The sequence below is a fragment of the Choloepus didactylus genome, chromosome 2 (genome assembly GCF_015220235.1).
Source record: "Choloepus didactylus isolate mChoDid1 chromosome 2, mChoDid1.pri, whole genome shotgun sequence".
Taxonomy (NCBI): domain Eukaryota; kingdom Metazoa; phylum Chordata; class Mammalia; order Pilosa; family Megalonychidae; genus Choloepus; species Choloepus didactylus.
In genome coordinates, this window is record NC_051308.1 from 227561635 (window position 1) to 227572221 (window position 10587).

The window sequence follows — 10587 nt, forward strand, 5'->3', positions numbered from 1 at the left end:
AGAACCAGTGCACTAGTAGCCAGGCAATGGGTCTGTCTAACTCTGGGGTTCACTATAGGAAACCTACTAGCCCTCAGATATCTGCCACATCATTCAGGATCAGCCTTTCAGCAATCAGATGCTTTCCACCTGAGGGCTTCCCATCTGTCTCTCGGTTGGTTGCAACATCAGGTGAAGCAAACCTCTAATAACTGGAGCCCTGGTCAGTCTGACTCCTTGTTGCTGGGCACTTGGATGGGCAAAGGCTGGACCAAGTAGAGGCTGTGGGGGAGAAATATGGGGACTTCCCCAAGGAGTGCCCTGCTCCTCCATGAATGGAACCTCAGCCCCAACCACCTTGATTTTTGTCCATTTCTCCTTTTGGTTGTGAGTCATCAGCACTCAGGACAAGAAGTGCTTCCATTCATCAGTACAATAATAGCAAGAGTAGCAGCAGCAATAATGGCTGGTTATTTAGCCTTAGTTTGCCACTCTGTTAAATGGGGTTAATAACAGAACCTATGGCTTAGAATTGTGACTGGGATCAGATGGAGAGAAACTATGCTCTAAGCTCTAGATACATTAGCTCACATGTCACAGTGACTCTATGTCACAGACATCCTCATTTTACTGGGGAGAAATCCAAAGATTAAGTGGTTTTTTTCTTCTCACATTAGAAGTGGCAAAGCCAGGATTTCAACTCTGGTCTGATTCCAAAGCCCAGGCTTGTTCTATTGCCCTGGGCTGCCCTTGAGATCGATTTGGAGCTTGGTAGCACTTCTGAGAGCTGTGGTGGGCCACAGGGAACGATGGAGGAGGAGAAAATGGTGGCAGATGGTGGGGTGGGATGGGTTGAAGACCAGCAGAGCTGGGAGGCAGGTGGCTTTAGTGACTTACGGGCAGCTTTCCCCACCACTCTGGGTTGCTGCAGGTGAGAAGCACTGTCCCATCCCTCATGAAAGAAACATCAGTGTTAGTGAGATCAGGCTCCACACACTGGGCTGGGAATTTATTTATTTCATGTATTTCTTTTTCTTTTTTTTTCCATTTATTTCTTCCTTAAAACTCAACCCAAGGAGATGAAGAGGGGAAGGAGTTGAGGGAAGGCTGGAAGAGAGGGGATAGAGATTCTCCATCTTCTGGATTGTTTCAGGGAGCCTTTGTAGCACAGAGGTTAACAGCACAAGTTTGGAGTTGGACAGACCTGAGTATGATTTCAGCCCTATTACTTACTAGCCATGTGAGCTTGCATGAGTCAACCCCCCTGCCCTGAGACTGTTTCCTCATCTGTAACATGGGCTAATGGTGCAAATGCTTGTGGGCTGTGGCAGGTACATGATAGGTGTCCAATAAATGGCTTGTCTGCTCTCATGAGGACCCTAGAAGACTGGAATGCTTTGTCTTTCTCACTGCTGGGAAGATCTTCCTTTCCTGCTGCAAAATGATTCCTTACTGGGTGTATTAGTTCAGGTTCTCTAGGGAAACAGAATCAATGAGAGATATCTATAAATATAAGATTTATAAAAGTGCCTCATGTAACTGTGGGTATGCACAAGTCCAAATTCTGTAGGGCAGGCAGTAAACTAGCAACTCCAAGGAAGATGTTCAATGAACTCCTTAGGAAACGAACTGGCAACTTCAACAGACTCCTCAAGAAACACTTCACTGGTCAGCTGAAGAAGTGAAGATCCTCCATCTGTCTTGCTTAAATGTCTTCAACTGATTGGATTAAATCCAGCTGACTGCATTCTCTCATTGTGGAAGACATGCCCTTCGTTGATGTCATCAGTCACAGCTGCAGCCAATTGATGATTTAATAAACCAGCCTATTGGTTTATTAACCAGCCACAAATGTCCTTACAGCAACAGTTAGGCCAGTGCTTGCTTGACCAGACAGCTGGGTACCATCACCTGGTCAAGTTGACACATGAACCTAACCATCACACTGGGGAACTTTGACAGTAAGAAATGGTCTTAAGTGGAGCTAAAATCTGTCTTCCTGAGGCCTCAACTGTTTGATTCTGGGAAGAACCACCCTGAGGCCATCTCCCAGGACAGCCCCTCAAGGACCTGAAGACAATGATGTGTGTCATTCCTGTGGGTTCTCACCAGGGTCTTGCCACGGTCTCCCCTTGCCATGGATCCCAGACCATCCTTTACCTGGGCATCGCCCCTGGACATACCCAAGCATCTTATCTTCTCCTTTGGCTCAGTCCAGCCAATGTTATCAAATGCAGGTCCTGGGCTGCATCAGCGTCGCCCTGCCTCTGAGAAGCTCTGTAAGGAGTGTTCAGGCCAGATGAGAGGCAATGCTTAGACACGCCATGCCAGCATGGAGCATGGTCCTTTGACTGTGACTCTCTGCTCCAGATAACTCATCCTAAGTCCTGGAGCCCTGTCAGGAATAATGTTTACAGCCTCTCGAAGTCCAGAAGTGGCCCTGACCAAGGCCCTGGAGACAGGTGCTTACAGATGCACCTTCAGCACCAAGGACAGGTCCACAGTGCTGGGGATCTTCAAGCTTGTCCTGCTGGCTTTGAGGGTCAGGAGAGTCTGGGGAAGATGGGAGCAGCGTCCTTGCAGACTTGGTTACAGGCTGACAGCCCAGGCCTTCTGGTTACAGATTGAAAGTGCTGAAAAACTGTTGAATGAATTATTGAGTGCCTTGGTTTCGGCCAGGACAAGAATTAGAAGAAACTATGAAGAAACTTGGGTGAAAGTAATTTGGACCTGAAGTTGGAGGCAAAAGTTTTAGCTTGTTTGAGTCTCAGTTTCCCCAGCCGCAAAATAGGAAGAAGGATAAGTATAGGGTATAGAAAGGGCCTGGTACACTCCTGAGACTTGGCCTTTCTTGAGGGTGGAGCCAGGAGTGAATGGCTGGCCTATGAGGGATGCTAGGAGCTCAGGGGAGAAGCCAGATGTGTTAAGCAGGACTCTGAGGCTCTCTGCTATGCATCTGCAACTGGACAGTCCATGTCCAGAATCCCCGTGAGGATCCTCACACTGAGGCAAAATGCTTCCTATTCTGAACAGCTCGAGAGACATAAAAACATGAAATTCTGTCACTAGGGGAGAAATTGGGTGGGAGGAGGAGAATTTGAGGTGACCAGAAGTGAATATAGGACATTTCAGCTTGGCGCGCGTGTGCGCGCGCGCGCGCGCACACACACACACACACACACACACACACACACACACACACACAGGCACACAGCATACACACACTCCCATACATGCCTCCCAGAATGTACCTGAAATTTGACACTCAAATCAGAGTTTCAGTCTTCTGCTTGGCACCATAGCTTAACCCACAGTTTCTTCAAAATGCCAAAGCCTTGTTTCCTATTGCTTTAGAGTGTAAACCAGGGAAGTCTACAGGAAGGGAGCATTTAATTAAAGTTATGAAGGAAAAGAAAAGGCATTTCTCTGTTTCAGTATTTGGAATTATCTGCTTCTTCCTGTATCCTGACTCCTGTTCTGAACCTGAACTAAATTTATAACAATATAGCTAATGTTAATCTAAGGTGTTAACCTCCAAAAAGTTGCTGCAGTCAAACTTCATGGTTGAATAAATAAAAACAACTGCATTAATGTTTCCTCCCATACAAAACCACACATACACACAGGCACACCCTTCATATATTCAATTATACACTGGCTCATGTAACAGTGATGGACCCTGTATACACCACACACACACACACACACACACACTCATATATACAACAATATACCTATACCATCACGTGTACACAAATTCATGTATTATTCATATTTTAGTCATTGGGTTCTACCAACAAAGACAAACCCATCCATTAACCGCCTCCACCCTCACCTGAGAATATGCTTACCCATTAAAGTCACACTCACACAGACACATGCATATACAGTTGTTCACCAACAGTCATAAGCACACTTGGAGATAATATCACACATAAACTTATGCACAGTCACATGCCATTACCTCCACAAATATCCATACAGCCCCTCAGAAGCTTAAATCTAAGCACAAATCCAGAGCAGTGGGCTCCACCCCTCTGTGCCTTCACTCATCACTCATCCCCGTAGACCAGTGGGCATAGGATGCCTTATTGTCCAGAAGACGGTCAGGCATGACTTGGTGGCTGGCCAGGTGATTCCTGAGCTTAGGACTGGGCAACACCTCCTTAACCACCTCCAGCACAAACCACCATGGCCCTTCATTTAGGGAGCCAGGCTGACCTAGGTTCGAATCCTGCTTCATTACTCATCAGCTGTGTAACCTGGAGCAAGTTAAATAACCTTCCTGTGCCTCAGTTTCCTTATGGGTGAAGATTGAAAAATACAATGCATGGAAAGCACTTGGCACTGTGTCTGGCACATGATAAAAGTGCAGTAAACAGTGAGTCATTATTGTTAATAACAATAAGCCACCCACATAAGTTCCCATTAGATGCCATACAGACAGCCTTCTCTTCACAGTCCTTTTCACACCAGGGTGTGTGTGTGGGAATAATTACTTTCAGCATCCAAAGAGGTTGTCAGCTCTGGGAGGGCGGGGACTGCACCTGGGCTTTCCTCCCCTCACCCACCCTGCCTAGCCCTTTGGTCACCTTGGCCCTGCTCCCCTAGAACTTACCCCCGATAGTTCCTGACTTCCATCATCTGAGTTTGCATCATCCCTGCCCTGCCCCCCTCTCCCACTAAGGCCCCCAGTCTTGCTGCTTATTCCCTGGGGCTCCTGCCACTTCAAAGCAGGAAGGTGGCTTTTTGGTTTATTTTGATTTATTTTCCATTTGATTCTGGGCCCTTCATTTTTGGTATTCAGAGAGAAGCTCTTGTGCTAATCTCCCCACTCTAAATGCTCATCACATTTCTCTTAAAGCCACAGTAGCCACCCCCCCCATTCCCATCTTTTATTCATCACCTTCTACCAGCCCTAACACAGGAGACATGGAAATGCAAACCCTCCAAGGAATGCGAATTTCACACTAGCAGCTGACCCTTCCCCAGCTGCCTGGGGTGGGGGAGATGTAGGTGTCCTAATGATGTGCCTGAGCATCAGGGAGGGAGGGGGGAGTCAGCCCACCAGGCCGATGGCCTCATCCCTGGGCTGGAGAGGGAGATGCGGGAACAATGGTTAAGGGGCTTCCCTGGGGGCCAGAGCTCTAGACCACTTGGACTGCCCACCCCTTCTTCCTTCCAAAGCCTATTCACAGCCACCAGCACTCTTGCCCTTACCAACCATCACAGAGACACCCAGTCCCCTTCCTCCTGCGGTAGCAACAACCACCTGGCACTGTCCCTTGTATCCTATTCTTGTGTTACCCTTCAGTCCTCAAGACAAACCTGTGACATCGATATAAGGATGAACCCCATGTTATAGATAATGAAACTGAGGCCCACAGAGGAGAAGTGACATGCTCAAGGTCACAGAGGAGGAAAGGATGGAGAAACTGAGCCTCGATGGAGCAGGACCTAGTGAGGCTGTCAGGGGTTTATTTTTCTATGCATGTAGCAACACTTAATTCTTATGATGAAGAAGCCCTGGGCTAGGCACTGGGGCTCTCCAGCTAAATAGGGATATTTCTGGCCTTAATCAGTTCACCTTGAAGGTGGGAGATCTATCCCAGTGCAATGTCAGTGCTTTAATGGGGAAGCCAAGGGGCCTGCAGGATCCCAGAGCAAGGACACACTTCACCCAGAATTGGGGGAGAAGCAACAGAGTTTGGGATTTATGGTATGAGTTGGATTTAGCCAGGGGGAGGAGGGAGATAAGGAGCATCCCTAGTAGTGGATAATACACTTGGCCCAGACTTGAGAAAAGACAGAAAATATTTATGGGCCTGCAGGTGTTTTCTCATTGCTGGAGGGTCCTCTTTGTGGGTGCTGGGGAGTGAGATGTGGAGATGAGGCCAGGGAGTTGGATGGTGTTCTGGTTTGCTAATGCTGCCATGTTGCAAAACACCAGAAATGGACTGGCTTTATAAGGGGGGTTTACTTGGTTACAAAGTTACAGTCTTAAGGCCATTAAGTGTCCAAGGTAAGACATTGCAAGACAGTGTTCCTTCACTGAAGGATGGCCATTGATATCTGGAAACCTCTGTTAGCTGGGAAGGCATGTGGCTGACATCTGCTTGCTCCCAAGTTGTGCTTCAAAATGACATTCTCCAAAATGTTGCTCTTGGGGCATTTTGTCCTCTCTTAGCTGCAGCTCCTCTTCAAAATGTCACTCTCAGTGGCTCTGAGGTCCCTCTGTTTGTGAGCACTTTTTATAGGACTCCAGTGAACTAATCAAGACCCACACTGAATGGGTGGGGCCACATTTCCATGGAAACATTCAGTCAAGAGGTCACACCCTAAACAAAGGTGTCACTCACAGTTGGGTGGATCACATCTCCATGGAAACACTCAATCAGAAGTTTCCAACTTAATCAACACAGTGCCTCTGCCCCCACAAGATTGCATTTAAAAATATGGCTTTTTCTGGGGGACATTATATATACAAACTGGCACAGATGGGAACAGATAAGAAAGGTTATTGTCTGAACCCCTCATTGAGGTAGCCCAGAGAGGGCAAAGTTTACTCCAAAGAGATGGGATCCTAAAGAACTTTCAGGCATTTGTGTCACAAGGGTAAGTCACCCCAGTGCCTCAGGGTTTCCTTTTATTCCTCAAACCACTTCTTTGGGGGAACCTTGGGGAACATGCCAGAAGGTGACTCAGGTGGGAGTTAATTTAGACAAAGGCCTCTCTGAGGAGGTCCCACTCAGTCATTCCAGGCAGAGGGAAGTGCTAATGCAAAGGCCTGGAGTGTTCAAGAAATAAAGGGGAGGTCAGTGTAGCTGGAGGAGAGTGACTGAGGGGGAGAGTGGTTGGAGAGAGGTCAGAGAGGCCAACAGGAGCACATCAGGTAAGACCTTGTAGTCCAGGTAAGGTCTTTGCATGTATGTCATTATAAGCTTGGTAGGAAGCGTTGCAGGATAATAATCAGGGAAGCAACAGAATCTGGTCTATGTTTTTAAAAGATCCCTCTGGCTGCTTGAGGAGAATGGATTATGAGGACAAGAGAGGAAGTAAGGGAGACAGGTGGTGGTGGCTTGGGCCAGGGAGGTAGGTGGAGATGAACGGTTAGATTTGGGATGCATTTGGAGAGAGCTGGAGGGACCCGCTGAATTTGTTGCAGTACAACCAGTTTTTGAGGTCCAGCACCCTGGACAGCGCTGCCCACACGGTCCCAGAAGACACATTCTCTGAGCCTTTTCCCATTTTTCATGAGATATTGAGTTTCCTGAGGACAGACCTCAGAACCCCTTCTTTTAAAAAAAAATGTTGTGGTATCACACATATGTTTTTAAACTTTGTCATTTTAACTACAAAACATTTCAACATACAGACAAATCAGAAAATAATGTAAGACACCTATTCACCCACCACAAAGATTAAACAGGTTATAACATTTTGCCATATTTGCTTCAGAGCCCTCCTTTTTAAAAAAGAAAATAAAAATATTGATACAGCGAAATATCCTCTCCCTCTTCTTACCCTTCTTCCCCAGAAGTAACTTTGTGCTGAAACAAGGGTTTATTTGTCCCATGCATGTTCTTGAAATGCTATTATCTAGCTATGCATTCAAAACCTGTATATCTTATTGTCATAAATAATTTAAAAGTTTACAGAAATGGTATAATATTGTACATATTCATCATTTATTTTTTCACTCATTATGTTCTGGAGACTTATCTATATTGATACACGCTGATCTAGTTCATTCATTTTAACTGTGGTAGATTATTTCATTGAACTTATAAAGCAGATTATTTCCTACTCCCTGCTGAGATGGTTAGTCGTCTCCTTTTTCTTCTACTACATACAATAGTGCAATGAATATCCTTGGCCATGTATCCTTTTGCATATAAGTATGAGTTTCTCTAGGAGTGAATGGAAAACACTTGTAGTGCTTTGCCCAGATTCTCTTTACCTGCAAGTGGACCATCCCCCAGAGGATGTGGGTGTTGGATGCCAACAGCTCATGGCTGCTCCCTTTTGGGGGGCTGCCTGTTCCAGGGAGTTACACCTTCCCCCTCCTCCACTGTGGGCAGCCCATAGACTGATAGACATGGTGGTACAACAGGCTGGCCCCCTTGCCTCAAGGTGGGATGTTAACACTTCAGAATTCCTTGTGGGGTCATGTTGAAGCTAGTCTCCAACCAAGAATATATCATTGTTCGGCATCTCCTCCCACCAACTGCCCTCCTCTCTCCTTTTCACCTGAGAGCTCTCCCTCCACAAAGCACCTTGCAAGTATCCCTGTTTCAGGCTCCGTTTAGGGAACCCAATCCGACAGGTACCCATCTAACGGTGGAGAGGATGTGTCTTAGAGTTGCTTTTCTTAAAATTTACTAAGTGTTTCTGAATTGCTCTTCAAAATTGTTGTACCAATTGACATTCCCACCGGCAGTTTACAAACATTGCTATTTCCCTCATAACTTCATCAATAGCAGTTACAGACTAATTTTGCCAATCAGATTGGTGTAATGTGCTATCTCATTATTGTTTTAATTTGCATTTCCATGTTTGCCAGTAATGTTGAAAATCTTTTTTATATATTTCTCGTCCATTCAACTATCTTCCTTGTGATTTGTCTGTTTATATCTTTTGCCTATTTTTCTATTGCTTTGGATATTTTTGATAAATTGATTCTTTGGAATTTTATAAAAATTATTTTGGAAACTCTTGGTTATACAAGTTATGTACAAATATCTTCTCCTAGCCTATGGCTTTAAAAATCTATTTTTTGTCATATATATATGATTTATTTTAATGAAGTAAAATTTAGCATTGTTTTCCTTTATTGTTTATGCTTTTTGTGCCTTGCTTATTTTCTATTCTAAGGTCATAAAGTTATTTTCCTTTGTTTCCTTTTAAAAGGTTTAGAGTTTGCTTTGTATATTTAGGACTTCAATTAACCTGACTCTTATTTTGTGGGTGGTATGAACACAGACGTACATTTATCTTTTCCCATGGGGTATTCAATTGTCCTAACATCATCCATAAACTAGACCATCCTTTACCCCTTGTTTCGTTCAAGGGACCATAATGGTTTGGATCTGTTCCTAGATGTTATTCTCGGCTCTTTTTATCTGTCTATTTCTGGTACTAAACCCCCACTCTTCCTCTTACTTCTCTTTCATCTTCAAAATTATCATGGCTATTCTGGGTTATTTATTACTCCATATGCATTATAGGGTGACCTTGTCAAATTGCAGGGAAAACCCTCTTGAAATTTTTATCAAAAACAAAATTTAGATTAAATTGGGGAAGAGTCAACTTTATTACATTCAGGTTCCTCATCCATGAACGAGGTTTGTTTCTCCTGTTATTCTCCCTCTCATCTGCAACCCACGCTTTGTAAGATTGGATGCCTAAGGAATGAACGTCTGACCTCTTATCATCCTTTAACGCACATCTGAAATGTTCCCTCCTCCAGGAAGCTCTTGGTGACAGCTCTGACCCATCAGGCTCTCTGTCTCCTCTGGCTGCCTCTAATCCTTCTGTGTGCCCCATTTCCTGGACACTTAGCACACTGGGTTGGGCCGAGGGAGCCTCTTCTGTGTGCTCTGTACTTCCACCCGGTCTCTGAGGTCCTGAAGTGAAGGGGCTGCATCTTACTCATCTTTGTATCCCCAGTGGTGTTCAGCACATAGTAGGTGTGAAATAGGATCTGATGAGTGGTGTGACCTCAAGGGAGTGGAGGCAACAGAGAAGTTTGTGATACCAGGTCCTTCTTTGTAGGAAACCACTGGTCCTATGGGACCTGGAGTGGAGTTTGGAGTTTTGGGGGAAACACACCTGGCTTGGGAATCTGACAGATCGGCTCTACGTGATGGTTCTGCCACGTGGGACACTGGCTTCCCTGAGAGTGCTTTTGTCCATCTGTAAGGTGGAAATATTACCAACTTCATCAGGTGGCCATGGATATGAGGGAGGTAATGTAGAAGATGCAGTAAAATGGTTTCTCACTTTCCCAATTTGTGGGAAGGGCAGGAATGAAGACCCTTCCCTCAGCTGGCAGAGCTGCTAGAGATTATTTTCTTGCCCATCTCTAAGACCCCTGGGGAGCCACCACCAAATGTCCAAGCGTTTGGTTCAAGTGGACCCAGTCAGTGTCTGCTCTCCCTGTCTCCTCCCCAGCCACCCCGGGGGGGCCTGCTGCTGCCTCCCTCCCCCAGAGCAGGGGTGGGTCCTCCGCTTCTTGACAAAACCATAAAACCATGGAAGATGCTCATGCCCTACCTCCCTTCCTTGCCCCATGGCACCAGGTCTCCCAACCACCCTGTTGGTGCAGAGAAGTTGTTCCCATGAAACATTCCTTCCTTGTGTGTCTCTCCTCTAGGAGGTGCCTTTCTACCCCAAAAGAACTCGAGGCAAGGGCAATGCCCAGCTAGCAGGAATACAAAGCAAATCCATACTTCTTGGAAAAGAGAATCCAGGGCCCACAGGGAGCATCCTAGCAAAGCACGGGCTTTGGAATTACAGACCTGGGTTCCAATTCTGCACCCTCCTCATACTTGATGTTAGGTAAGTTGGCCTCTCGGGGACTCAGCTTCCACACATGTAAAATGGGTG